Source organism: Dasypus novemcinctus, chromosome 19 (assembly GCF_030445035.2).
Source record: "Dasypus novemcinctus isolate mDasNov1 chromosome 19, mDasNov1.1.hap2, whole genome shotgun sequence".
Classification (NCBI taxonomy): Eukaryota; Metazoa; Chordata; class Mammalia; order Cingulata; family Dasypodidae; genus Dasypus; species Dasypus novemcinctus.
The window spans coordinates 451222-477018 of NC_080691.1; positions in this window are offsets into that span (position 1 = coordinate 451222).

Below are 25797 nucleotides of genomic sequence, written 5' to 3' on the forward strand. Positions count from 1 at the left end.
GAGAACAAATTTAGTTATCTGCGAAAAGGATTAAACCCCAGAATGAAGAGATGGAGTCTTCTACAACTTCTGATGATGGTGATCGTAAGTAATGAGGAAGCTGCCAGCAATTACACTTATTAGGCCTATATACCTAACCCCCCATTACTTAGAGTGTTAACCTGGAAAAGTCCATTCTTTCATATATATCTGAATAAAACCCATATATTCCCTAAACCAGTTGATAATCGATTGCCACTTAAACCCTATAAAGAAAGACAAAGAATCGATAATCTCACATTACCATTTGATTATCAACCCTTATGCATTAGTAACCATCCTTTCTGTATGTAGGTTAAAAATGAGGCCATAATTATCTTCAAAAATAGTAATACTCAGTTTATTGTGACTTTGTTTCCCTCTTACAATTTAATCATAACCAAGAATCCTACTTATGATTGTCAGAAAAGTAACTTTAACCCAAAAATACTCTATTCTATAAAAATGAGGCCTTGCATCCTAGTAGCCATTACCCCACAACTAACATACTATGGAGAAGGCAAACTAGAAATTTTACTATCCCCATCTGTGTCAAAGAGAGCCGCCTTCCTCCCTATATTGGTAAAAAATTAGCCTCACAGTTTCAGTCACTGCAGCTGCCACAGCAGGTGGTTCTCTTGGTCATGGCCTCATCAGCTTGCAATACTTTGAACAACAACGACAAGTTAGCCTAGAATCCAGTGCGTAGTCTCTTGACTCTCTGCAGCGGCAACTAACATCCCTCGCCCAAGTAGCCTTACAAAACCATAGGGCCTTAGATCTACTCACAGCTGAAAAAGGAAGAACATGTTTATTACTCCAAAAAGAATGCTGTTACTATGTTATTGAATCTGGAGTTGTAGAACAAAATATTAAAAAACTTAATAATCTATGTAAAAACTTATGTACCAATCAAAACAGTGCCAATCCCTTTCTCAATTGGTTTTCTTCTCCCATCACAGCATGGTTCGCCCCCTGATTAGTCCTCTTATACTAATTAGTCCTCTTATACTAATCGTTATTTTCTTCACCATAGCACTTTGTCTTTTAAAGTGGTTGCAGAGGTGAATAGAAAACATTTCTGCCCTCACTACTTACTCCATGCAGCTCCGCCAGTACCAAACGCTCATGCAAGAAGAAACTGAAGTCACCACTGCTGTGTAGCCGTGTAGCTAGCACACAGCCACCTTTCCTCCAGCCACAAAGCTCAGTTGGCAGCCAGAGACGGGTAAGACCTCCAGAGGGAGGCAACCTAAGACAGGCACAACTGCATGGCATAAATGACTCATAACTGGTAGCCAAAGATGGGTAAGATTCTCAAGGGAGAACAACCTAAGACAGGCACAGTTATTGCAGTCTTGATATAAAACAAAAATGGAGGTATTGTTGGTGAGCTTGCTGGCAAACAACATGTAGCCAAAATGGCCACTAAGCATACACAATGGCTATCACAAAAGGCACCTCCCTTCTTCTTAGCCAGCTTCCTGCCAGAGAAGCCCACGCGTGCCAACTTCAAAACTACCTCATTCAATCAAGTAGCTGCTTCATATTATCCCAATCCCCTTAGCCTATCTATAATTGACATGTCACCTCAAGCCCCCACCCCTGCCTATATAAGCTGTACCACTTCCCCAATAAACCAGACCTGTGCCACGAGCCTGCGTCTCCGGGGTGGTTACTATGTGTTTAACCTGGCTGTGTGATACTGGGGCCCCGTCGTCACTCACAACCCATTTGAGAAGTTCGCCTCACAGAGGCAAAAGCTGTCTAGCTAATGGCCCCAGGGGCATGCCCACAATGGCACTTCCTGTGCATATCAGCACTGCGCATGGGCCAGCTCCACATGGGTCAAGGAGGCCTGGGGTTTGAACCACAGACCTCCCATGTGGTAGACGGACACCCTAACCACTGGGTCAAGTCCGCCACCAATTATCACTATATCATTGATGAAGTCATCTTATTAAGGACACAGAAAAAAGGATGGATTCCAAATATGTACAAAAGGACAGTGATAACACAATTAATCTTTGTATCAAAGAGTACAAGATACTCATGACCAAGGATACCAAAACCAGCAGTATATTAAATGTATTTGATAGACGAAGAGACTCCATCTCAAATGTTGAGTAAATGCTTGGGGAGGTCAATGAATGGTGAACGTCAGAGTCAGGGTGAAAGAACACAGGGTTGAAGGGGCCCTAAAGGAATGGGTAAACCTATGTGCCATACAAGATCCTTCCAAGGTACAAAATTAGCAGAAAAGAAGTTCATTTATATTTTGGCCACTTCACACATGGGAACCAAATTGCTCAGAGATTAGAGTAAAAATGAGAAAATCACTTTCATGGTCATCTGAGAGAAAAACTTTTCAGGACCCAGAAATCATAAATATGCCCACTCCTCTTCTCTCCTATAGCCTGGATATCAAGTATAAGGGAATTTAGCTGTACTCGAGGGAAAGTATGCCTGGTACCACCTCCTTGCTCTTTCTTGAAGCTGAGTTGAACCTCCTTCATTCAGGACTGAAGGACCCATGGAAAAAAAAGTCAAGGAAGGCCTTCTGAACATCTGTTGTGGAAAACTGGTTTAGAAGCTGTCAGAACTCTGAGAACATGATCTGTGGTGGGAGAAGCAAAATGGTGAGTCTATACTTTAAGATTTCACATAGTTGTGCAGCCAACTCTACCATCTTCTTTACCTCTCTGGCCTAGAAGACAATTCTACCTGTGTCTCTTAGTGAGAACAGGACTTCTCTTCATTCTCAACATCTCTCAAATACTTCTTATCCAGCATTTTTCTATATCCATTAAAAGTACCTCAATGCTACCAATTCATGGATCTTCCTGTATTGATTATCTATAAAATCTCACTCAGACCTTCATTCATTCACTCAAGATACATTTTCTTTGATCCAGTGTAATTAACATTGTGAGGGTTTCACATATTTTCTTTGTTATTTGTGAAATATTAATTCAGTTAATATTCTTCTGCCCCAGTTTTCACATTTGTAATGAATATAATAGTAGTATACTTCACAGGGTGATTATGAAGTTTAAATTACTGGAGAAAATGCAGAAAATGCATGGGGAATCATTACTAGAGTGTTTAAGACCTATACGAAACCTATAAATGTCTATTAATGTAGTTGGCACATCACTGTAAATATATTATCTCCTGTTAAATTGAAATAATTGTGATGATAAAAAATTTAGCTCATGCATATCAAACCCAACATCGTGCTTGCTCTGTGGTGCTATCAATAGATTTTAGCTATTTTTACCCTCAGCTATTGAGTATTTCAAGAGACCCATGGGAGTTATGGTCATGGCCGATGGGGTTAACTACCAGGTCAGATGGCCCCTCTTTGGAAATGGTGTTTATGTGTGATGAATCTGGACTCAGATGGGATCTCCCTTCATAAGACTTTCATGCATAGGGGATTTGAATCTCTGGACTGACAATGTGATAGCCAGGTCCTGAGCCTCAACAGACTCCAGCACCTACAATCTGATTTATTGGACTTACCACACTCAGCTAAGATGGAGTTGACGAAGGACAACCACCACACCATGGAGCCTAGAATGATTACAACTGAAAATGGGAGGATTGCATCCAGCATCCATGTGGAATCTGAGCCTCCTCTTGACATAGAGGTGCAATGGACACAACCAATCCAATGCCCACATAGAAGAGGTGGCATTGGATTGGGAAAAGTGGACATGGTGGACGATGGGTATGGGGAAAGGCAGGAAGAGATGAGAGGTGGAGGCGTCTTTGGGAAATGGAGCTGCCCTGGATGGCGCCTCGGGGGTGATCACCGGACATCGTGGATCCTCACAGGGCCCACTGGATGGAATGGAGGAGAGTATGGGCCATGATGTGGACCATTGTCTATGAGGTGCAGAGGTGCCCAAAGATGTACTTACCAAATCCAATGGATGTGTCATGATGATGGGAACGAGTGTTGTTTGAGGGGGGGAGAGGGGGGGTGGGGGGGTGGGGTTGAATGGGACCTCACATATATATTTTTAATGTAATATTATTACAAAGTCAATAAAAAAAAAGATTTCCATTCTCTATTTCAGTAGTTTAATATTTTTGTTGATTTTTAAATGATTCTGCTCTGTTTTCTGAAAGACTTTAACAGTATACCTGAATATTACTTCTTTTAGTCTCTTGCACCCACATATTCATAATTTTCTAATAATGAGAAGAGAGTTTTCAATAAGGTAAAACAGAACTTCTATGATGATGAAAATCCTTGAACTAGATAGAGGTGATGGTAGCACAATTTGAATGATTAAAATAACACTGAATTGCACACTTCACAATGGCTCCTAAACTTTACCTATCTGTTAGATATCAGCTACCCTTCTAGCATCCAAGTCTTTAAAAATAGGTTTTCAGCTGCCAGTACATCATCTGAAAATGCTGAAGAGTTGCTTTTCCAGTCCTTACATGTCTTGCTTTTTATTCTCATCACACTGCACTGATGGAACTTCCAGAATGCTGTTAAATCATATGAGTGCCATAGACCTAACTTCTTCTTCAATATTCGAGGGGAGTTATTTTCTTGCTCCCATCAAGTAATTTTGTGAGGTAAGTATTTGTCATGTACTTAATTCTTTTCTTAGTGATTCATCTGTTATTCTCTACCCCAAATTGATTTTGGACACATATTTTCCAAAAATGGGCTCATTACCTGGAGATTTACAAATTTTGACATGGAGATATAAGTAAGATTATCTTCCCAAGTTTAGCATTTTCTTATATCTGTGGCAATTTGTCTCATTCTTACTTTCATGTATTTCTTCTCAATCTCTATTTTTCCATGTGAACAGACTTCTGATTATTTTTCTTTTTTGGCTTTTGCCAAGTAAACTGCTGTGAGATTTATTTTTCAGTTGTAGCACTTTTCTCCTTTTAATTCATTAAATACTGGTTTTATCTTTACAATTTGCTCCCTTCTCCTTTGCCTATATTTGTTTTGTGGAACTTTTGTCAACAACATCATCAAACTTTTAGGGTTTTCATTTCTTAAAACTAGAATTCAAAGGTTTTCCTATGCATTTGAAAGATATATTCAAAGAAAGTTTATCTAAAATCAAGAGTCACATTACAGTTTAGAGGTGATCACTTTTAACAATTTAGTGTAGCCTGTTGCAGATTTTTTTCCACCTTGCTCTTATCAGGGAAACAAAACATGAGTTGCAAACTTTCCCGTACTGTGATTTGCATAGGAGAAGGACCTCCAGACTCTCTGCTTTGGGCTGAGCATCCAGACACAGAACAAAATTATTAGTCATGCAGAATGCTTCACCCAGATATTGTTTCTTTGTATTTTGAGACCTGGACAGTTTCTTCCTGACTACAATGACCTTTTACCACTTCATGTGCTCTGTCAACCCCATATCCTACATGCTCATCATGAGCCCCTGGGTCTGTGTCCTACTGGTTCTGGCATCCTGGTGGTTCACAATCTCATTGTCTCTGCTTGTATCCTTACCCATTTTGAGGTTCTCCTTCTGCACAAACACAGAAATCCCACACTTTATAGTGAACTTCCCCAAATCCTGAAGATTGACTCTTCTGACTGCCATATCAATAACATTATTTTATTTTGTGGCTACTTTTATTTTATTTTTTGTCTTTATTTTTTTAATGTTACATTAAAAAAATGTGAGGTCCCTGTATACTCCCCACCCCCCTCACCCCATTTCTCCCATATCAACAACCTCCTCCATCATCATGGACTTCATTCATTGCACTTGGTGAATACATCTCTGAGCCCTGCTGCACCACATGGTCAGTGGTCCACATTATAGTTTACACTCTCCTCCAGTCCACCCACTGGGCCATGGCAAGACATACAATGTCCAGTAACTGTCCCTGCAGTACCACCCAGAATAATTCCAAATCCTGAAAATGCCCCTACTTCACATCTCTTCTTCCCATTCCCTACCCTCAGCAGCCACCATGGCCACTTTCTCCACATCAGTGCTACATTTTCTTTGATTACTAATCACAATAGTTCATGAATAGAATATCAGTAAGTCCACTCTAATCCATACTCTGTTCCTCCATTCTGTGGACCCTGGAATGGTTGTGTCTGCTCCACATCTATATCAAGAGGGGGCTTAGATTTCACATGGATGCTGGATGCAATTCTCTTGCTTTCGGTTACAGGCAGTCTTGGCTCCCTGGTGTGGTGGTTGATCTTCTTCACCTCCATGTTAGCTGAGTGGGGTAAGTACAATAAACCAGAGCATAGGAGTTGCAATTCTGTTGAGGCTCAGGGCCTGGCTATCACATGGTCAGTCCAGAGATTCAGGTCCCCTGGGTATACACTAAACCCCAGCACCAACTACAGATCCAATAAAAGTAACAGGAGAGGCTTGTGGACAAAGATCACATCTGAGTCCAGCTCCATCACACAGAAATACAAACTCCAAAGTGGGGCCAACTGACATGGCACTGAACTCCATCTGCCATGACCATAGAACCTGTGGGTCTCTGTAGCCCTCAGAAGAACCAATACCTGGGGTTGTAGCTACGTTATCTGTCTTTGGGACCCTGATGAGGTGTGTATAAGGGTGACCCCTCTGATACCCTCCTGGCTCTTTTTTGGAGACTCATAGCCATATAAACTCATTTGTCCTTTCCATTTCCCCCTTTTATTCAAGGTCAAAAAGCATTTTTAACTCCTGATAGTACATGTAGGCTAAGATATTCTGCTGGTCTGAGTTGACCCTTTTATTCAAGGTCATTTTCTAGTTACATCATCAGCTGGTACTTGGTAGTAATCCTTCGGCAACAGGGAGGCTCATCCCTGGGAGTCATGTCCCACACTGTGGGGAAGGCAATGCATTTACATGCTGAGTTTGGCTTCTTTCCTTTCCAAATAAATTTCATAGCTAGTTTTTCTAGTTCATTAAAGAATGCCGTATTGATTTTTATTGGGATTGCATTGAATGTGTAGATCAGTTTTGGTAAAATAGACACCTTAATAATCTTTAGTCTTTCTATCAATGAACAGTGGATGTTCTTCCATTTATTTAGATCTTCTCTAATTTCCCTGAACAGTGTTGTGTAGTTCTCTGTGTATATGTTTTTTACATCTTTAATTAAATTTATTCCCAGGTATTTGATTTTTTTATTTACTGTTGTAAATGGTATTTGTTTCTTGATTTCCTCCTGAGCTTGCTCATTATTGGTGTACAGAAATGCTACTGATTTTTGCACATTGATCTTATAACCTGCTACTTTACTGAACTTATTTATGACTTCTAGAAGCTTTGTTGTAGACTTCTCAGGGTTTTCTATGTATAGGATCACGTCATCTGCAAATAATGAAATTTTGACTTCTTCCTTTCCAATTTGAATGCCTTATATATCTGGTTCTTGCCTCAGTGCTCGAGCATGTATTTCTAAGACAATGTTAAATACAAGGGGTGAGAGTGGGCATCCTTGTCTTGTTCCTGATCTTTAGAGGGAAAGGTTTTAGGATTTCACCATTATAAATGATACCGGCTGTGGGTTTTTCACATATACCCTTTATCATGTTCAGAAAATTTCCTTGTATTCCGATCTTTTGCAGTGTCTTTATCAAGAAAGTGTGCTGTATTTTGTCAAATGCTTTTTCTGCATCTATAGATATAATCATGTGATTTTTTTCCTTCAATCTGTTTATATGGTTTATTACATTGATTGATTTTCTTATGTTGAACCATTCCTGCATACCCAGAATGAATACCACTTGGTCGTGGTGTATAATTCATTTAATGTGTTGTTGAATATGATTAGCAAGTATTTTGTTGAGGATTTTTGCATCTAGGTTCATTAGAGAAATTGGTCTGTAATTTTCCTTTCTTGTGGTGTCTTTGTTTGGCTTTGGTACTAGGGTAATGTTGGCATCGTAGAATGAGTTAAGCAATGTTTCTTCTGTTTCAATTTTTTGGGAGAGTTTCAGCAAGCTTGGCATTAGTTCTTTCTGGAATGTTTTATAGAATTCACCTGTGAAGCCGTCTGGCCCTGGGCTCTTCTTACTTGGGAGGTTTTTTAATGACTGATTCTATCTCTTTACTTGTTGGTTTGTTAAAATGATCAATTTCTTCTTTCATCAATATAGGCTGTTTGTGTGTTTCTAGGAATTTGTCCATTTTCCTCTAAATTGCCCTTTTTGTTGGAATATGGTTTTTCAAAGTCTCCTCTTATGATAGTCTTTATTTCTGTGGGGTCAGTGGTGATATCTCATTTTTCATTTCTTTTTTTAAAATTTTTAAATTTTTAATTTTTAGATTTATTTAAATATTTATTTTTTAAAAATCTTAAGGAAATTATATCAATAAATTAATAATAAAGACTCTCAGAATATTTTGCTTCATAACATCAACACTTTGGTGTCTATAGTATCACTATTCCTTATCATGTTTTTCTCTAACCATCATTGAAAGACATTATGCCTACAGTTTTTATTGTTTCTTCCCTGAATAATCTCCCCCCCTTCCTCTCTGCCCTCTAGCTCTAGTTCTTTTTTTTTAAATATTATATTAAAAAAATATGAGGTCCCCATATACCCCCCACCCCCCTCACTCCACTAGTCTCCCCATAGCAACATTCTCCTCTATCTTCATGATACATTCATTGCATTTGGTGAATACATCTCTGAGCATCTCTGCACCTCATGGTCAATGGTCCACATCATAGCCCACACTCTCCCACGTTCTATCCAGTGGGCCATGGGAGAACCTACAATGTCCGGTAATTGTCCCTGCAGCATATTTGCACTTCTTTCTTTTTTTCTTTGTTAGTCTAGCTAAGGGTTTGTCCATTTTATTGATCTTCTCAAAGAACCAGCTCTTGGTTTTGTTTAGCAAATATTCCACCACAGTGTGGTATGTTGATGGAGGGGTGTTGTTTGGGAATTCTGCACATGTGCATGATTGTTTTATAAGTTTACAACTTCAGTCATAAAAAAGATATTTAAAAAATAAAAATAGGGTAGGTTGAAGGAAACACACACCCAATGTAAGATAAGGACTATGATTAGTGGTAAGATTTTGGCAATATTCTTTCATAATTTGTAACAAACATCTCATGACAATGCAAGGTGTTGGTGGAGGGTTGATGTATGGGACCCCTGTATGATCTTATGCATATTTGTTTTGTAAGTTCATAACTTTTACTATATACTTATTTATGTGTATTCATATAAAGTGATATAAAGATAATATAGTGTTTGTTGGGGGAAAATACTTTGGTTAGTAGTAATATTTTGACAATGTCCTTTATTTTATTTTTTCTCTTTTTTTAATGTTATATTAAAAAAATATGAGGTCCCCATATACCCCCCACCTCCTTCACCCCACTCCTCCCATATCAACAACCTCCTTCATAATCGTGGCATATTCATTGCATTAGGTGAATACATTTTTGAGCACTGCTGCACCACATGGATAATGGTTTACATTATAGTGTACACTTCCCCTCAGTCCACCCAGTGTGCCATGGCAGGACATACAATGCCCAGCAACTGTCCCTGCAGTACCACCCAGGACAACTCCAAGTCCTGAAAATGCCCCCACATCATCAATAGAAGCCCTTTAATCATTAGTTAAAAAGGTTTAACAAAAATGCAAGCTATTAGTGGTAGGATGAGTTATGAGGATTCTGTATGATGTTATGTATGTTTGTTTTGTAAGTTCACAACTATTATTATGCACTTACTGTTTCTGTATGTTTATGTATGAGTGCTATACTTAAAAATGCCAGGGGAGGGACAGTGATGTAGGATTTCAATCACTGAGAGATGTTTGGAAAAGGGTGTACCTGGGGCATGTTTGTATAGACTATGAATATTTTTGTTCATCTTGCCATAGATTATTATCTCAATGGGTGGAGACTCCTGCAATAAACAACAAAATATTAAACTCCTATCCTGGGGAGTCTTTCTAAATTCTCAAATAGAGGGGCAAGAATCTCGAGTACATAGGCAGTGTCTATTAAAGGAAAAGAGACCAATTTATCAGGTTCTCAGTATTAATATATAAAACCATGAGCCTTATTCTTAAAAATTAAAACTTAGTCTAATAATAGCTGTTTCCTAAGACTTGCCTCCTGAAACCTCCTCGTTACTCAAATGTGGCCTCTAAGTCAGACTAGCAAATGAATGCACTATATCCCCCCTTAGCATGGGAGATGACTCCCAGAGAACAGTCTCCTTGATAATGAGGTATTAATACCAAGCACCAACTAGTGATTCATCTGGAAAAAGACCTTGGCCCAAAGAGGGAAAGATAAATATAGCAGAATTTTTACAGGTAAGGTATTTCAAAATGTTGGAAGATCATTTCAGAGGTAAAATTTATGCATGTCTCAGGCAAATCTCACTAATTACCACAGTAAACAAGGCTCAAATGAGGATGCTCCTGAGGGCTCTGGAGACATCTGGGCACTATAGGCAAAGGACAATCCTTTGAAGTCAGCACCCAGTTGGAGGGCTTACGTTGGAATATATGAAAATCTATTTCCCCAGTGTAACAGAGGTAGACTCAGTTACAATTTCTTTACACATGATTAATCTACTCCTTTTATTTGAGCCTATAATTAGCACTATACCCATTAAATATATATCCCAGAGACTTAAATCTTCAATCTTGTCATATGCCAAGTGAGCCTTTTAAAAAAATAATTTTATTTATTTCTCTCCCCTTCACCCCCAACCCCCCCGTTGTCTGCTCTCTGTGTCCATTTGCCGTGTGTTCTTCTTTGTCTGCTTCTGTTGTTGTCAGCGGCACGGGAATCTGTGTTTCTTTTTGTTGAGTCATCTTGTGCATCAGCTCTCTGTGTGTGCGGCACCATTCCTGGGCAGGCTGCACTTTCTTTTGCGCTGGGCAGCTCTCCTTATGGGGCGCAGTCCTTGTGCTTGGGGCTCCCCTACGTGGGGACACCCCTGCGTGCCATGGCACTCCCTGTGTGCATCAGCACTGTGCATGGGCCAGCTCCACACGGGTCAAGGAGGCCCGGGGTTTGAACCATGGTCCTCCCATGTGGTAGACAGATACCCTATCCACTGGGCCAAGTCCGCTTCCCCCCAATTGAGCCTCGAAACTCACCTACTCTCAAGGTCTTCAACCCTCCTATGACAACTTAAAAAAACGATGATAATGGACAAACTCCCATTCTCAAAATCAGAGTATCAAAAGAACAAACTAAGCCTCCAGGTGATAGAAATAATTTGAGACAACTATTCAGAGATGTTCAAACAAATCTTAATAAATTCAATGAGATGTCTAAGGAGAATAAGGACATCAAGGAGACCCTGGCATGAAAGAACTGTTTCAACAGTCATGGAGGAGGAGTTGGTTGGGTATGGGATGGTTGGATCAGCTCTGGGAATGGTCACCAAGAAATGGCCTGGTTGGGGATGGGTGGGAGCCACAGTGACAGTGGCCAGGGACAGTGAACACAGCATGGGTTTTCCCCTCCCTGGCAGAGGAGGCAGGTGGAGGCCAGGGCCCCACCACACAGCAGGGTGCTAGTGAGGCATGGAGTGAGTCTAGAGCCAGGAGCAATAATTTCTCTGAAATTTGTGAAGATGTTGAACTTTGGCCCCTAAAATAATAAAATTAAATCAGTCAACAGGAGGCCCTTCTGCATTTGAAAACATTTATCAAAGAAAAATAAAAAGGCACAAGCAAGAAATTCAGACTCTAAGCCTCACTACTTAGTAAAGTGCAGTGGCACAAATGAATGGAAGAATTGCAGGAGGTGCTACAAAGAAGACACGGGCCACGGAGTATAACCGTGATCTCCTTGCTAACCATTGCCACATGCCATCCTTGATAAATGAGAGATTGTGTTGGGGAGAAGGAAAAGAGGTCAACATGAAGGTAAAACTGCAAATTGTGCTGTTAGCAAATTTTCTTGTCCTTATCTTGACCAAAGTTATCGTGATTTAGATACAACAGCTCCAATTGAGAGAGCCAGAGGGCTTTTCACCAAATAAAGGCTGGCTTGCAGTTGGAGCTGAATCCCACACTGGACCACATCATTCAGTCTCCCTGGGGATTGCAGTCCAGTGTGTTGTTCACTGGGAAGTGTACCCTGAAGTGACACTGGAGCTGGGGTCAGTCACATATACCATGGCCACCAAGGAAACCATTAACGCTGATGTATGTTTAGAGGGACACAACCAAAAGCCTTACTAATACTTGAAGGAGGTCAGCAATTTGACGTCAAAACTAAGCAGTATAGATGAGGTTATGTGTTAGAAAGGAAACTATATGCCAGTTATGATAGACACAATGCAGAGGTAACAGTCTTTCATTAGGACAGGATTCTGGATTTCTGCCATGCCCCCTTTATGTTTGGCAGATTTGGTAACATGTGGTCACAGGTCAAGTCTTTTGCCATGGAGCAGCTGCTGAGCACCTTTCTAACTGTGAGATTCAATACTTACTTCTATGGTAAGTGTTATCACTGCCAAGAAATAGAGCCAGCTTGTGCCAGTGGAGACACAGTACAGAAATCTATTACACTCTGGCTCCGAGATGTGTGGCCTCTTCAGAAACATGAATGTACTTGGGGCAGGGCTTACTGAGAGGGCAAACTGGTCAGGTGGGATTGTGACAAGAGCTACCATGACACTGTGAAGGAAACATCTCCTTTTGACTTGGGCCCACACCTCCTGGACACCATAGATACAGTTGTTTTTGATGATCTGACTGGCTATGCTGACTGCCATCACTACAAGAGCCTTCAAGATGATGAAGGTGCTATATCATTGGGGTATATAGATCTCAGATTGAAATTATCTAAACCAAAAGTAATTTTCCCATGGCATTTAATATTTTTAAGTCTGTATTAAAAAACAAAGAAATTAAAATTTAAATCAATGAATTAAACACAATGGATGAGACCAAAGAAGAATTTGAAAACATACATAGGAAAAACAACAGATCCTATTGGGATAAAAGGCACAATAAATGAAATGAAAAATACACTGTAAGGGTATAACAGCAGATTGGAAAAGGCAGAAGAAAGGATCAGTGAATTGAAGCAAGGCCTATGAAAGTGAACATACAAAGGAACAGATAAATGAAAAAATGGAAAAAATTGGACAAGGTCTCAGGGAAGAAAAAGATGGTAAGAAATGTGCAAGCATATGTGTCATTGGTGTCCTTGTCAATTTGATTTTGCCTTCCCCAGGCCAAACTGGCATTCTTGTGCCATTCTTGGATAAATCCAGCAGTCTTGACACCTTGACGTAATGCCACTCCTGAAACGGCTGCCCCAGTAATGAGGGCAATTATGCCCGTAACAGCAGCTTCAACAGTTCTGCCAATCTTTCTGTACATTTGAACACTTGGGAGACTACCAATAAAGCATGCAAATCAGGCGAGGGTTCCCATGGCTGGTGCTGGGATACTGGAATCCAAATGCCCAACCGTCTTCAGAGAATCATGTAACTATAGTTGGTAGAAAACAATGTTTCATTAATGCAAGTATAGAGTTTGCACGAATGATCTGAGCACTGAATTTCTCCAGAAATTTCATTCAACTAAAATTTTCCTACCAACAGTACATATGCATTGTTAACACAAGATTGAATGAAAGGAAAAAATTTTTGAAGTATTGAATGATAACATATAATTACAAGAACTCTGATAACTTCTCTCCCAAATCCAGACTGGCTTCAAATTTTGTTTGCTTGCTCTGGACCACCCTTCAATGAGGGAAAAGGTGGAACCATTCCCAAACTATGCCAAAAAATGGGATAGTTTGCATGCGTTTTGAGTTTGGTATGATTATTATTTTCAAACACACGCCATCTTAAAGCGGCATGGAAAGAGCAGGTCTCATTTGTGTTACTACAATTCTGAACTGCATACTCCTTAGGGGCTCAGTCAGTTACAATTCCACAGAAACCAGCAAGTAGCAACACAGTACCAGACCCTTGACAGTTTTCTCAGTGAGTGTGCTCACTCTCAGAAGTCCATAAAGGACGGTATGCACATATCAGTTTATCTGGGGGGTTCAAATCATGGCTATTACATAGCATATATTTAAAACTCATTCAGGAGATGAGATGTTGTTGAGCTTTTGTAATATTGCCGTGTTTAGGAGTGACCGCCAGCCAGACCTGATGTGCCATATTCAAGCATCCTTCAGCAGGCCCCAACATAGTGGTAAGTCAGTAAATCCTAGAGTTGAACTGAGATTAGTACCCTCCTCATGAAGATGAAATGGCAGCCGGGGATCTTCCGGTCCTGGTACCCAAGAGGAACCAATAACATAAGTCAAAGGAGGGGTCTCCTTCCCAGCGACAGCGCAGCAGGGGGGATAGGAACTGGAGGGGCGCCGGCCCGCAGGCGCAGTTGCTCTCGGCTGCCGCCGGGGGCGCGCTCACCGACGCGGCACAGCGGCTGGCGCGGGGGCCGGGAGCCTGGGGCGGTGCTGGCGACACACTCCTCTCCAGCTGCTGTTCAGCTTCTCCCTCCTCTCCAGCTGCCGTTCAGCTTCCCACTCCTCTCCGGCTGCCGTTCAGCTTCCCACTCCTCTCCGGCTGCCGTTCAGCTTCCCACTCCTCTCCGGCTGCCGTTCAGCTTCCCACTCCTCTCCGGCTGCTGTTCAGCTTCCCACTCCTCTCCAGCTGCTGCTCAGCTTCTCACTCCTCTCCGGCTGCTGCTCAGCTTCTCACTCCTCTCCGGCTGCTGCTCAGCTTCCCATTCCTCTCCGGCTGCTGCTCAGCTTCCCACTCCTCTCCAGCTGCTGCTCAGCTTCCCACTCCTCTCCAGCTGCTGCTCAGCTTCTCCCTCCTCTCCGGCTGCTGCTCAGCTTCTCCCTCCTCTCCGGCTGCTGTTCAGCTTCTCCCTCCTCTCCGGCTGCTGTTCAGCTTCTCCCTCCTCTCCGGCTGCTGCTCAGCTTCTCCCTCCTCTCCGGCTGCTGCTCAGCTTCTCCCTCCTCTCCGGCTGCTGCTCAGCTTCTCCCTCCTCTCCGGCTGCTGTTCAGCTTCTCCCTCCTCTCCGGCTGCTGCTCAGCTTCTCCCTCCTCTCCGGCTGCTGCTCAGCTTCTCCCTCCTCTCCGGCTGCTGCTCAGCTTCTCCCTCCTCTCCAGCTGCTGTTCAGCTTCTCCCTCCCCTCCGGCTGCTGCTCAGCTTCTCACTCCTCTCCGGCTGCTGTTCAGCTTCTCCCTCCTCTCCAGCTGCTGTTCAGCTTCTCCCTCCTCTCCGGCTGCTGTTCAGCTTCTCCCTCCTCTCCGGCTGCTGTTCAGCTTCTCCCTCCTCTCCAGCTGCTGCTCAGCTTCTCACTCCCCTCCGGCTGCTGTTCAGTTTCCCGGCGCGGGAGCTCAATCTGTGCCCCGCGGGGACGGGGCAGCGCGCGCCCTCGGCGTGGGACCCCGCCTGGCTGCCTCCGGCGCAGACCCTCCGCTTGCCTGGCGGGGGTTCCGGGCCCCGCAGGGACGCAGTCGTGTTTCGCGATCCTGCTGCGCTTCAGCCCGCGCGCAGGTGCCCACGCGGGACGCCCGCCGCCTCCCGGGGAAACGCAGGCCCACCCGCGCCCCCAGGCTCACGGCTTTCCTGCTGACCGTCGGTTGTTCATTCCACCAGATTGACGGCCATTCGGAAGGAGGCTGAAAATGCCCTTGCTGCTGCTTCCTGTGAAGCAGGCTCCTGATTAAGGAAACTGAGAGCGAACAGTGCCTTATGTGGCTGGGTATGGGGTGTCTCCTTATCGCCCCCCTTTTGTTTTTGTGACATTCTTGTAAAGTCTGACTAGTATGTTCCGCAATACCTTGTCCTTGCGGGTTACAGGGGAGACCCGTGACATGTGAAATGCCCCACAGGGCAACAAAGTGCTCTAGGCGTTGCTAACACGGGCAGGAGCGCTGTCTGTCGTGGTGGACTTAGGAAGCCCATCGTGGCGAAGCAGGCTTGGACGTGCTGTCGGACATGGTGAGAAGTTCCGCCACTTTGAGCTGTGGCCCAAATAAACCCAGAGTGCATGTCTGCAGAAGCAGGAACGCAGCACACCCAGCCGAGTGCCGCTGCAGGGGGTCGGCCCGAGGCCCGCGGGGTCCACACCGGCCCCGCTGTCCAGGGTTGTTAAGAACTTGACAGGAAGGACACGTTTGAATAATTTCTTTAGCTAGTGTCCAGGTTAAAGGATATCGAGCTCATAAACCTGGTGCATTCACATGGGTTAATTCATGAAAATGCCTTGCTTCCTGAAAAACAGGGTGACTGATTTATCGGCGGCAGCATTGCCTTGAACTAATGGTCCAGGGAGATTAGGATGTGACCGGATAGGTGTGATACAGACTGGATTAGTTCTGTGTTGAATACTCTGCTGACGTTTATCAAACAATGCATAATTAAAATATTCCAAAGTAGGTTTAATCAGAGCTGTCTCAATAGAATGAGTAACTTGAACAACATAAGCTGAGTCAGAGAAAATATTATAGGTTCTGGGATATCTTGAAAAACAGTAAGTACTGCTATCAATTCAGATCGTTGCACAGAAAAACCAGAAGATGGAATTTTCTTTTTCTTATATTCTGTATATCCAGCCAGCTCTTGTCCAGACTTGTCAGTAAAAATGGTAGGGGCATCAGGAATGGGTTGAAACTTTGTCATTGTAGGCAAAATCCACTGTGTGTGTTTAATAAATTGCAACTTGGGACATTTTATTTTATGATGATCTATTTTCCCATGTAGTCAGCAATACCTATTTGCCAAAGCAAATGATTTTGAAAGCAAAAATCAACTTCCTTGCACAAGAGAGGCAAAATAGCACGTGAGGGGTCTTGTCCATGTATTGCACGAGTATGTTCCCTTCCTTTAAGCACTAGTTGCGCTATAAAGTCAACATAAGGAGACAAAGATTTGACCATGCTATTATGTAAAAACAGCAATTCTGCAATATTCTCTTGCTGCATAATAATCCCAATAGGAAAATGTAATGATGGGATAATAATCAATTGCAGAGTTTTTTCAGGGTCAATTCGTTCTATCTGAGCATCCTGAATTTTTTCTTCAATAATCCTTAATTTTTGCATAGCTTCTTTTGTTAATTGTTGGGGGCTATTTAATTGAGGATTACCCTGAAGCATTGAGAATAAGTTAGATAATTCATTCATTAAAATACCCACCTTCGGCCTTAGTCCGTTTATATCTCCTAACGGTTTTTGTAAGTCATTTAAATTCTGAATAGAATCTTTACGGATTTGAACCTTTTGGGGTTTGATTTTAATTTTGTCAACTACAGATCCTAAAGAGTTAACAGGAGTAGTTTTTTGTATTTTTTCTGGAGCAATTTTTAAAATTGCTGCAGTCAAGCTCTCTTTCAGATTGGGGTACATTTTAACTGCTCTGTGGAAGGAGAAGAGCTCAGTATATCAGTGTAATGAATAATGTAACAAAAAGAATATCTTGATCTAACTGTCTCTATGGCCTTAGCTACAAAATTCTGACATGTCGTGGGACTGTTAAGCATTCCTTGTGGGAGATATTTCCATTGGAACCCTTTCATTGGCTCATTATTATTAAATGAGGACCCTGAAAATGCAAATTTTCCCCAATCTTTAAGAGCCAAAGGTATGGTAAAGAAACAATCCTTTAAATCAATTGCCACAAGTGGTCAGTTCTTAGGGATCATAGATGGTGAGGGTAAGCCAGGCTCTAGGTCCCCATGGGTTGAATTACTGCATTAACAGCTCACAGATCAGTTAAATCTCCACTTCCCAGATTTTTTCTTAATTGGAAATATTGGTGAGTTCCAAGGACTACAAGATTCCTCAACATGACCTTTATGTAACTGTTCCCTGGCTAATTCATGAAGCGCCTCCAACTTCTCTTTGGGTAAAGGCCATTGTCCAACCCACATGAGGTAGAAGTAGTCCATTTACGTGGAATGGATTTAGGTGGTCCAAGGAGGCTAGACTGAGCAGTGGCCACTGTCAAAAAGTCTGGTAACCTAACCCTTCTCAAGTTTCATTTGATACGGGTGAAATGGGGTCAGTTATTCCCTGATGGTGTTTACCTAATCCTAATCCAGGAATATGTTCTTGTTTTTCCATTAGTCACTGACTCTGTTTGCTATATTGTCCAAATTTGGGGATGTAAATTTCAGCCTGCCATTGTCCTAACAAATCTTGATCCCATAGATTAATGGGTAATTGGCCACATAAGGTTGTCAAGTAGCAGGCTGACCATAAGGTCCTTGGCAAGAAAAAATTTGAGCACTCTGCTTTAATCCTCTGGGAACACCAAGTCCCACAACAGAAATAGAAGTCTACCAGATAGGAGGTCCATTGTTTGAGGCCCAGGGCCTCCTGGTGAGGGCAAGCTGGCCCACGCAGAAGAAGGCCAGCTCATGTGGGAATGCCACTTCACACAGGAGTGCTGCCCTGCATGGGAATACTGCTCAGTGTGGGAAAGCCACCCAGTGCAGGAGAGCTGGCCGATGCAGACAGCTAGCAAGCAAGATGATGCAACAAGAGAGTGTAAACTATAACGTAAACCATTATCCATGTGGTGCAGCAGGTCTTCAAAATGTATTCACCAAATACAATGAATGTCCCATGATGATGAAGGAGGTTGTTGAAGTGGGACGAGTGGGGTGAGGGGGATGGGGATATGTGGGGACCTCATATTTTTTGAGTGTAACATTCAAAAAATAATAGAGAGAGAAAAAAAACAAAGAGGATAAAACAGAGTGCAAATGGAGACAGGATAGATGGGAATTTGAAATAAAAGTTATAAGAAAATGGACTCTAGCTCCACTATGGGGAGACTTTTAACAGACATAAATAACCAAAGATGGAATGGGCTACAGTGTGGACTACTCAGTTGTCCATCACCGTAGGTATGTAAGCACCGTAGGCTGACAAAATTGTAGAAAGTATTTTCTTATTACCTAGACAGCTACAGGAGATGGTCTGAGTAGTCCTTGCCAAACCCTGAGTGTTCTAATTCTTGGATTCCACTTGTTATCATTATTCAGAACACTTCTGAAATGCTTTCTTAGAAATTGCTTTCAAATCCATAACTCCTTCCTTAGAATATGTTCATAGTGGCAAATTCACCTCCGTTAAATAAAGTGAGTGATATAACTTGTTGATGCATTTTATATTTTTAAAAAAATGCTTGACTGTAACATAGCTGTTTTGTTTTGGCATGGCTGTTTTTAAATCTTTTTTCCAATATGAATTCCCAAATTATTTTGAGAAATGGTAAAATTGTTGAAAATACTTTGCTGAGGTTCTTCCTTTGAAGGACAAAATTGTTTGAACATGCAAATACTGATTTATATGGCTAAAAAAGAAACGTGCCCAGAACCAGGCTAAAATTAAAATTTAAACAGTAGAAGAAGGCATCCCTAGAAAAGTCATTTCTCCACTTCCCAGTCCCACTCCCAGGAGTTTGTGTATCATTCTAGAACTCTTTATGCATATAGAAGCATTAATATTTTTCATTTAAAAAAACCACAGGAGCAGGTGTAGCTCAGTGGGTTGAGTGCCTGCTTCTCACATACAAGGTCCCAGGTTCAATTCTCAGTACCTTAAAAACACACACACACACACAAAACAAAAGAAAACCCATACATGAGATCACATTATACATATTCTTTGACAACATGTGTTTTAAAAAATAACCATATTTCATGGACATCTTACCACATTAGCATTCAGATTGGCTTCATTCTTTTTAAAGAGCTGATAATGGGTTTAACCAATTGCCTATGGAAGGGCATTTTGATGATCCCAGCATTTTCATCATAACGTCTTTTGTGAGTAAGTGAGAAATAGCAAACACTTTTTTCTAAAAGTTTACATTTTTCATGACTAAAAATGATTAGAATCCATTCTAATGATTCAAATAGATCTGCAGTTTGGCCAGGCAGCCAGAGCTTAGGATCTCATCACTACTGAAAGAAGGGTGCCATGCCTATGGCAGATCTAAACAATGAATTAGTCACAAACTAATGCCCCCTCAGATGGGTAACTGACAATCACTTCAAATGGCAGAAGGGCAGCTTATGTGTAAAAAGGTCACTGTTACTTTATTATTTTTTCTTTCTTTATTTTTTTAATGTTACATTTAAAAAAATGAGGTCCCCATATAACCCCACCCCCTCATCCCACTCCTCCCCCCATAACAACAATCTCCTCCATCATCATGAGACATTCATTGCATTTGGTGAATACATCTCTGAGCACTGCTGCACCTCATGGTCAAGAGTCCACTCCATAGCCCACACTCTCCCACAGTCCACCCAGTGGGCCATGGGAGGACATACAATGTCCGGTAACTGTCCCTGCAGCACCACCCAGGACACCTCCAACCCCTGAAAATACCCCCACGTCTCATCTCTTCCTCCCACTCCCTACCCCCAGCAGCCACCATGGCCATTTTCTCCACACCAATGCCACATTTTCTTCGATTACTAATCACAATCATTCATGAATAGAATATCAGTAAGTCCACTCTAATACATACACTATTCCTCCATCCTGTGGACCTTAGAATGGTTGTGACCACTCCACATCTATGTCAAGAATTGCTGGATGCAATTCTCTTGCTTTCAGTTGTAGGCACTCTTGGCTCCATGGTGTGGTGGTTGGCCTTCTTCACCTCCATGTTAGCTGAGTGGGGTAAGTACAATAAACCAGAGTTGCAAGTCTGTTGAGGTTCAGGGCCTGGCTATCACATGGTCAGTCCAGAGATTCAGGATCCCTGGGTATACACTAAACTCCAGCACCAACTACAGTTCTGGTAAAGTAACAGGAGAGCCTTGTGGACAAAGATCACATCTGAGTCCAGCTCCATAACACAGAAACACAAACTCCAAAGTTGGGCCAACTGACATGGCATTGAACTCCATCTGCCATGACCATAGAACCTGTGGGTCTCTGTAGCCCTCAGAAGAAAAAATACTTGGGGTTGTATCTACTTTATCTGTCTCTGGGACTCTGCTAAGGTGTGCATAAGGGCAACCCCTCTGATAATGTCCTGGCTCTTTTTTGGAGACTCATAGCCATATAAACTCATTTGTCCTTCTCATTTCCCCCTTTTATTCAGGTCAAAAAGCATTTTTAACTCCTGGTATTATATGTAGACTGAGATATTCTGCTGGTCCAAGTTGACCCTTTTATTCAAGGTCATTTTCTAGTTACATCATCAGCTGGTACTTGGTAGTAATCCCTTGGCACCAGGGAGGCTCATCCCTGGGAGTCATGTCCGACACGGGGGGATGGCAACACATTTACACACTCAGTTTGGCTGGCCACATTTGAGCAAAACGGAGGCTCTCAGGAGGTAACTCGTAGGTACCCTGCAGCTCTAGGCCTTGTTCTTATTTCAGGTGCACCGGCTCACAAGCATAGTCATTAGTATCAAGGGCTCATTGTTGGACCTTCCTTCTTTTTTGGTCTCTGCTGTTGCACTTGGGGGATTGTTGCTGTCCCTTTAGGGACTGTGATAGAGCTCCCCCGGCTAGGAATTCAGCACTCCCACAGTTGTTGTTTTTAATTGTAACCACTATGAAAATATCCAAACATTTCTATCTACCCTGGATATATGCCCTGGAGAACTCCCTACCAAACATGTGTCCCCTGTCAATAACATCCCACACCAGTATTCCTCCCCTGCCATTGTTGAACCTCTCTGTGATCCAAAACTTCTTCAAAAATGAAGCCCAATATATTGCCAGGTTCCATTAATAGTAAAATGGAATATAGTGATGAGTTTAAAGGTTAGATATAGAATACATATTAATTTAGAAAAATTAAGGTAAAATAAATTGGGGTATCAAAAAAAATTAAAAATGCAGAAGCTTTGTTTTTGATGTTTTGCCTTCCATCACTGCAATAAGTGTTGCCCTGTATGCAAATTGGCAAGGCAACTTCTTCCGTCTTTTCCTCAGTGTTTACGTCCTTTCTTTTTCTTTTTTTCCCCTAATTATTAAGCTTACCTTCACAAAAGTTTTAGATCAAAATAATTCTTATATACAATAAACAGTACTCCCATATCTCCAACATAAAATCCTTATCCCTTCCACAACAATAATCTTTTTACATATTCATACCATATTTATTGAAACTGATGTACAGATATTGAGACAATAGCTCTCAAGGTAACATTTGAGTTTACATTGTGGTTTATATTTTAGACTATAATTTGTAATTTTCTAAATTTTTAGTTATCTTATATTTTACATTATTATTTACATTTTTGCCTATCAGCCCCTATATATTTTTGGTGTAATTTAACATGTCTTATATCCATCCTTGTGTAATCTTGGGGAACACTTCGATTGCCCACACAATTATATTAATTCCTTCTATTCAATACCTCCTTCCCCCGCCCCTTAGAGCCCACAGTGACAGTCAATCTTCATTGCTTGAAGGGTCATGTTCAGAGATACTTGCAACAGTATTGAGGGCTTGACATGCTCAACAGCCCTAATGCACTAGGAGCCACCATTTCTCTTGAGAGATACAATTCCCTCTATTTGAGAACATCCTCTCCAGGATGTGGGTATACCTTCACTCTCATTATATGGGTCTCTATCCAATGATATAACCCACTATGTCAAAACGAGCACTCACACACTCCCTAGGAGCCTGTCCTGCATTGGATTATCCCCTTTAAGCATCTTAAACAGGTAACTTTCCTTATTATATTTTTAAAAAAGTTTTGTCAGCATTATACTCTCAACCAAATACCTGAAAATCTCCTATGTTTGTATGTTCCCCCACTCTTCCCCCAATTTCTTGGGTAATATTACACATCCTCCCATCCCTAGCCCCCTCAAGCCCACAAAGCCCCACCGAAAGGTAACCCTATGCCCCCATTTTATCCCTTCCTTGTACAAATACTTATCTCCAGCTTATCATAGATTTCATCCATGTAGGTGTCAGCTTGCATCCTTCCTCTACCCACCAATTTCCTTTAAGCCTATCATCCAGTCTCTAGCTCCCTGAGGCAGCTTAGTTTACTTATTTCATATCATTGAGGTCATGTAGTATTTGTCCTTCAATGCCTGGGTTGCTTCACTCAACATTAGGTTCTCAAGATTCATCCATGTTATCACTAGTGTTTGTATTGTATTCATTCTTAAAGCTGAGTAGTATTCCATAGGATGTATATACCACATTTTACTTATCCGTTCATCTGTTGATGGGCATTTGGGTTGATTCCAACTTTTGGTCAAAGTGAGCAATGCTGCTATGAACATTGGTGTGTATATATTAGTTTGTGTCCTTGTTTTCATTTCTACTGGGTATATACCAAGCAGTGGAATTGCTAGGTCATATGGCAAATCTATAGCTAGTTTTTTGAGAAACTGCCAAACTGTCCTCCAGAATGGCTGGATCCTTCTGCATTCCCGCCAGCGGTGGATGAGTGTTCCCATTCCTTCCACATCCTCTCCAGCATATGTAGTCTTCTGTTTTTTTTCATAGCTGCCAATCTTATGGAAGTAAGATGGTATTCATTATATTTCGGATTTGCATTTCCCTAATAGCTAGCAATTTGGAGTATTTTTTCATGTGCTTTTTAGCCATTTGTATTTCTTCTTTGGAGAAGTGTCTGTTTAAATCTTTTTCCCATTTTTCAAATGGGTTGTTTGTCTTTTTATTTTGAAGATATAGGAGTTCTTTATAAGTCTTATATCTTTATAAGACTTATAAGGTTATAAGTCTCCTATCAGATATATAATTACCAAATATTTTCTCTCATTGTGTAGACTCTCTTTTCACTTTCTTGACAAACTTCTTTGAGGTGCAGAAGGCTTTAATTTTGAGGAAGTCCGATTTATCTATTTGTTCTTTTCCTGCTCATGCTTTTGGTGTGAAGTTCATGAAGCCATTTCCTATTACAAAATCTTGTATATGCTTTCCTACACAGCTTTCCAAAGTTTTTATGGTCTTGGCTCTTATATTTAGGTCTTTACTCTATCTTGAGTTGATCTTTGTATATGGTGTGAGATGGTAATCCTCTTTCATTCTTCTACATATGGCTATCCAGTTCTCCAGGCACCTTCTGTTGAATAGGCCACTCTCTCCCAGTTGAGGGTGTTTGGTGGCTTTATCAAATACTATATGACTGTATATATGAGGATCTATATCAGGACTCTCAATTCGGTTCCATTGGTCAGTGTGTCTCTCCTTATGCCAATACCATGCTGTTTTCACTACTGTAGCTTTGTAGTATGTTTTGAAGTCAGGTAGTTTGATTCCTTCAATTTCATTTTTCTTTTTCGATATGTTGTTGGCTATTTGGGGCCTCCTTCCTTTCCAAATAAATTTCATAGTTAGCTTTCCTAGTTCCTTAAAGAAGGCTGTGTTGATTTTTATTGGGATTGCATTGAATGTGTAGATCAGTTTTGGTAGGATAGATATCTTAATACTGTTTAGTCTTCCTATCCATGAACAGGGAATATTCTTCCATTTATTTAGGTCTTCTTTGATTTCCTTGAACAGTCTTATGTAGTTCTCCATGTATAAGTTTTTTACATCTGTAGTTAAATTTTCCTAGGTATTTGATTTTTTTATTGACTATTGTAAATGGTATTTGTTTCTTGATTTCCTCTTGAGCTTGCTCATTATTGGTGTACAGAAATGCTAGTGACTTTTGTGCATTGATCTTATAACCTGCGACTTTACTGAACTCATTTATGAGTTCTAGAAGGTTTGCTGTAGACCTCTCAGGGTATTTATGTATAGGATCATGTCATCTGCAAATAATGAAATTTTGACTTCTTCCTTTCCAATTTGAATGCCTTTTATATCTGGTTCTTGCCTCAGTGCTTGAGCAAGTACATCTAAGACATTGTTAAATAGAAGGAGTGAGAATGGGCATCCTTGTCTTGTTCCTGATCTTAGAGGGAAGGATTTTAGGATTTCATCATTGTAAACTATGTTGGCTGTGGGTTTTTCATATGTAATCTTTTTTTTTTTTTTTTAAAGATTTATTTTTATTTATTTAATTCCCCTCCCCTCCCCCGGCTGTCTGTTTTCTGTGTCTTTTTGCTGCGTCTTGTTTCTTTGTCCGCTTCTGTTGTCGTCAGCGGCCGGGAAGTGTGGGCGGCGCCATTCCTCGGCAGGCTGCTCCCTCCTTCGCGCTGGGCGGCTCTCCTTATGGGTGCACTCCTTGCGCGTGGGGCTCCCCTACGCGGGGGACACCCCTGTGTGGCACGGCACTCCTTGTGCGCATCAACACTGCGCATGGGCCAGCTCCACACGGGTCAAGGAGGCCCGGGGCTTGAACCGCGGGCCTCCCATGTGGTAGACGGACGCCCTAACCACTGGGCCAAAGTCCGTTTCCCCATATGTACTCTTTATCATGTTCAGAAAATTTCCTTGTATTCGAATCTTTTGCAGTGTTTTTATCAAGAAAGGGTGCTGTATTTTGTCAAATGGTTTTTCCACATCTATAGATATAATCATGTGATTTTTCCCCTTCAATCTGTTTATATGGTGTATTACATTGATTGATTTTGTTATGTTGAACCATCCTTGCATACCTGGAATGAATCCCACTTGGTCATGGTGTATAATTCGTTTAATGTGTTGTTGAATATGGTTAGCAAGTATTTTGTTGAGGATTTTTGTGTCTAGATTCATTAGAGAAATTGGTCTATAATTTTCCTTTCTTGTGGTGTCTTCGTTTGGCTTTGGTACTAGGGTAATGTTGGCATCATAGAATGAGTTAGGCAATGTTCCTTCTGTTTCGATTTTTTGGAAAAGGTTCAGCAGGATTGGTGTTAGTTCTTT